Raw genomic sequence first — 5,593 nt, 5'->3', positions numbered from 1 at the left:
CCTGCCACCTCAGCCTTCCGAGTAGTCGGAATTACAGGCGTGCGCTACCACGCCCGGCTGATTTTTTGATTTACTGTAGAGATGAAGTCTCGCCAAGTTGCCCGGGCGGGTCTCGAACCCATGGGTTCAGGCAATCCACTCACCTCGGCCTCCCAAAGCGCTGGGATTACAGGCTGAGCCACCGAGCCTGGCTAAGAATTTTTTTTTTGAGTAGGAGTCTCACTCTGTCACCCAGGCTGTAGTGCAGTGGCACACTCCTGGCCACTGCAGTCTCCACCTGCTGGGCTTAGGTGATCCTTCCACTTCAGCCTTCCAAGTAGTTGGAACTACAGGCATGTGCCACCATGCCCTGCTAATTTTTTGATTTATTGCAGAGATGGGGTTTCACCAAGCCGCCCAGGGTGACAAATTTTCAATATGATGATTCTTCCCCTACCTCTCAAGTTGTACAGTAGCATGAGATTTTTAGATTTCGGATTTTGAGTAGTATGGGATTGAGCATCAAATGAATGGTACAGAAAAGAATATGCACCAAGGAGGAAAGTGAGGACTGTCTTATCCTGCAATGTAGGGCAGTCTTAAACGTTGCAATGCTATAGATCTGTTCATGAATTGTCACTACAAATATTACTGATTCACCGGTAAAAATGAAATTAGGCTGGGTGTGGTGGCTCACACCTGTAATCCCAGCACTTTGGGAGGTGGAGGTGAGAAGATTGCCTGAGCCCAGGGGTTCGAGACTAGCCTGGGCAACTTGGCAAGACCTAGTCTCTACACTAAGTTTAAAAAAAAAATTAGCCAGGGGTGGTGGTGCCTGCCTGTAGTTCCAGCTACTTGGAAGACTGAAACAGAAGGATCACCTGAGCTCAGCAGGTCAAGGTTGTGGCGGCAGTGAGCAGCAGCATGCCACTGCACTCCAGCCTGGGTGACAGTGAGACTCCGACACACACACACACACACACACACACACACACACACAGTCATCTTGGAGCAACTCGGTCATCTTGCAGTGTCTCTCCTAGACTGGGAAAGGAAGCAAAGTGATAACAACAATAAAAAAACCTTAGCTCTCCTGTCACTTTCTGCTAATTGATATTATTATTTTTAAAATTTCACAGCCACATAATCACATACCTAGAATGTAATTGTCATATTTGATGGAATATGGAGAATAAGGAGTTACCAGACACATTTCTACCTAATCCTGAGTCTCATCAGTCTCGCTGCCCAGGCGGGTCTCGACCCCGTGGGCTCAGGCAATCCACTCACCTCAGCCTCCCAAAGGTGCGGGATTACAGGCTGAGCCACCGAGCCCAGCCGAATCCTGTGTTCTTAATCACTGTGCTAAAGGGAAAGAATCCAATTTAACCCTTAAAGCCAATCTCAAATATGATTCCATGCCCACTTTTTGCCTGTCTCAAAGAAATAAGCGCTTGACAGCTTTTCAAGCTTATCGTTTTTAACCTCATCTTGACCTCACTGTTTTACTGTGGGGACTCCTACACGGAAACATAAGAACTTACAGAACAGAAACTTTCCTCCCGAAAATATGGGGCTGAAGAGACCCATAGCCCACCAAGCAGGGACAGAGATTATCACAAAGTAAAAGCCTCTGAGCTGCAGAAAATACAGAAAGAAATTTTATCTGAACTTGAATCTCCGGTATCTGATTAGAACAGAGCTTTACAAGAGTCAGCTGCCACAACCCTGCCCTCTGGGGAAGACTCCAGTCATAAAGACGCTAGCCTTATACACTAGAACATTCCAAAAATATTGTATAAACAAGACTCGTCAGAACCTTCCATCCTTTGAAGCCATAAGTGCCTACCCCCACCCCTTATTGAGCTACTATATAAACTATTACCCCTAGCTGTTCCAGGAGTGTCTCTCACTGTAGGGTTCTTTCACATTTGTAATAAATTTGTATTCTGTTCATCTATTATCAATTTGTAGACCTCCAACTAGTCAGACTTCAGTTGCTATAAGTTTTTCCTTCCAACAGGGCTCAACAAATTCATTTAAAAAAAAAAAAAAAGCCGGGCTCGGTGGCTCAGCCTGTAATCCCGCGCCTTTGGGAGGCTGAGGTGAGTGGATTGCCTGAGCCCGCGGGTTCGAGACCCGCCTTGGTAGGCGAGACCTCATCTCTGCAATAAATCAAAAAATCAGCCGGGTGTGGTAGCGCACGCCTGTAATTCCGGCTACTTGGAAGGCTGAGGCGGAAGGATCGCCGGAGCCCAGCAGGTCGAGGCTGCGGTGGCCGGGAGCGGCCACTGCACTCCAGTCTGGGCGACAGAGTGAGACTCCAACTCAAAAACAAAACAAAACAACAACAAAACAAACAAAAACAAAAACAAAAAAGGCCAGGCTAGGTGGCTCAGCCTGTAATCCCAGCACTTTGGGAGGCCGAGGTGAGTGGATTGCCTGAGTCTGCAGGTTCGAGATCAGCCCAGGCAACGTGGCAAGATCTCATCTCCACAATTAAAAAAAAAAAAAAATTAAGCCGGCCTTGTTGGCTCAGCCTGTAATCCCGCGCGTTTGGGAGGCTGAGGTGAGTGGATTGCCTGAGCCTGCGGGTTCGAGACCCGCCTGGGCAACTTGAGGAGACCTCATCTCTACAATAAATCAAAAAAAATTAGCTGGGAGTGGTAGCGCGTGCCTGTAGTTCCAGCTATTTGGAAGGCTGAGGCAGAAGGATCCCTAGAGCCCTCCCGGCCACTGCACTCCAGTCTGGGCGACAGCATGAGACTCCAACTCAAAAAAATAAAATAAAATAAAAAATAAAAATAAATAAAAAATTACCCAGGCGTGGTAGCCCACGCTTGTAGTTCTGGCTATTTGGAAGGCTGAGGCGGAAGGATTGTTGGAGCCCAGCAGGTCGATGCTGGGGTGGCCATGAGTGTGCCACCGCATTCCAGTTTGGGCGACAGAGTGAGACTCCAACTCAATAATAATAATAATAATAATAATAATAATAATAATAATATGTTGGGAGCCAGCCTTGGAAGCCTGCCTGATTGACAAAGTCCAGGTGCGCTGAGGACCCCCGGCTGCAAAGCGAGTCTGGGCAACTGAGGCCCTTCTGTCTTCCATCTTTGCTATTGATACGGCCGAAGAATTCTGTACAGTTGAGCATGAAGAAAACAACATGTTTATGTGAAGTACTCACAGCTAACCTGGGAATGTCATGGTTCATTTTTCCATTTCCCACTATGCCGTTTGGCCTTTTCTAACATATGCAATGGCTAAACTCTGAAGCACATCAAGAATGCTTTCTTTCACTTGGTTATAAGTTACTAGATATTGCTTGAGCAAAAAATGATATAAGTATATTCACTCATTTGATCTAGAATAATGTAGTTTAGTGTTTAGACATAAGGTTATTTAGAAGCACGAGTTCATAGTAATTTCATTATAAATTCATTATAAGTTCAGACACAAACCTAGGAGTTATGTAGGTGATTTATAACATTGTCTTTATGGATTTAGGGTAAAGATTAATCGTTAAGGATTTTTACTTAATTCAATAGTTAAGATTTTAAGTTTACGTATATAGAATAGGTTTTCACTGAATTCATGATATATTAACTGTATACTTTTATGATAAATTAACTGAATACAGAAAACAACCTTGGGGCCTGGGAAACATCATTAAAAGCTTCTTTTGAGTTTTCCTTAGGAATATACACTGCACGATAAGAGAAAAGCAATGAAAACACCTGGATGAAGAAAGGCGATTACGAAGCTTTGAAGATCATAGAAACCCCAGAGAAAACTCCTGATATGTGGATAAATGTGCACCTGGAAACTTTCTTGAAGCACTTCAAGGACAGTAATTTGGGATTGCTTTGAAAAGAGTTGCTGGTAGTGCTATTCTAGGCATCATAATTGTTTTATCCATATATTAAATGTAGTTGGTAAATGTATAATCATGCAAGTTTATATAATTAATATACATATATATGAGGGTTGACAAAAATTATTAGGCTTTGACTATGTTTAACAAGGTTTTTACTTTAAATCATTAATTAAATTTTAATGCTGTAACTTGATGTCTTATAATTACTTTAAAGATTGTTTTAGGTTCACAAGTTTAAGTTCACATAATGATAAAGTTGGTGCCTTAAAGATAATAATAATTGCTTAAGTGGCTATCTTAAGACAAAGATATTTTCCAGGAGGTTGTCAAGCATAAAGGAAAACACGTCAACCCACCCCCCAAACCACCATTAACCTAAACTTAAAGGCTCATGAGCAATTATGCAGCCATAATGATTTTAGTTGTGTTAGTTTTATTTTATTATGTTTTAGTTCATTTTTGCATGATTAAAATTAAAGTAAAGATTAGTGTATGTATTTTCACAGTAAGTCACTTTCATAGTTATTCTTTAAATGTTAGCCACTGTTTTTTGGTCAAGTTAATAGGCTTCAAATTTCGACTATCACTAGGTACGATTTATAGTTTTGTTTTTGTGATTTTAAGGCTTCTTTAATTAGACAGGTGATGTATAACAGAAATCAAAGTAAGCCTTGTAGATTAAGTGATGGATTCTGTTTAGTTTAAGTAAAACTCCTTTTAAACTTATCTTAAGACTCATTAACTGAAAATAGTGTTTTTGGCCTGTTTGTTGCTTATAAGACCACAAGATGGCAATAACTTCTAAAGGATGATGTGCATGAAGGAATTTTCTTTGTCCTCTCCCTTATACGAATAGTATAAAAGCTCTCTGTTAACAATAAATGGCATCTGTCCTGTAACAGAGTCAGATGTCCAAAGTGTATTCTTTCATCGCCTACACTGTTCACACCTTCGGGGTACCCTAGACCCAGCAGGAGCAGGATTCCCGCATTAATACCAGGACAAGCGTGGGGGCTCACACCTGTAATCCCAGCACTTTGGGAAGCAGAGGCGAGAGGATTACCTGAGCCCAGGAGTTCAAGACCAGCCTGGACAACATGGTAAAATCCCATCTCTACAATAAATCAAAAACTAGCCGGGCATAGTGGCGCATGCCTTCCAGCTACTTGGAAGGCTGAGGTGGAAGGATCCCTTGAACCCAGCAAGTTGAGGCTGTGGTGGGCATGAGTGTCCCACTGCACTCCAGCGTAGGTGACAAAGTAAGACTCAAACTCAAAAAAGCAAAAAAAAAAAAAACATTAAAGAAAACACCAGGCCAGGTGCAGTGGCACATGCCTGTAATCCCAGCACTTTAGAAGGTGGAGGCGAGAGAATTGTTTAAGCCCACGGGTTTGAGAACAGCCTGGACAACTTGGCGAGACCTCATCTCTATAGTAAATAAAAAAATCAGCTGAAGCCGGGCTCGGTGGCTCAGCCTGTAATCCCGCGCCTTTGGGAGGCTCAGGTAAGTGGATTGCCTGAGCCCGCGGGTTCGAGACCTGCCTGGGCAACTTGGCGAGACCTCATCTCTACAATAAATCAAAAAATTAGCCAGGTGTGGTGGCGCGCGCCTGTAAATTCCAGCTCCTTGGAAGGCTGAGGCGGAAGGATCGCCGGAGCCCAGCAGGTCGACGTGGCAGTGGCTGGGGGATTGCACTCCAGTCTGGGCGACAGAGTGAGACTCCAACTCAAAACAAA

The sequence above is a fragment of the Carlito syrichta genome, unplaced genomic scaffold, assembly GCF_000164805.1.
Source record: "Carlito syrichta isolate Samal-C Ts95f unplaced genomic scaffold, Tarsius_syrichta-2.0.1 Scaffold301618, whole genome shotgun sequence".
NCBI lineage: Eukaryota > Metazoa > Chordata > Mammalia > Primates > Tarsiidae > Carlito > Carlito syrichta.
This window is presented reverse-complemented; position numbering follows the sequence as displayed.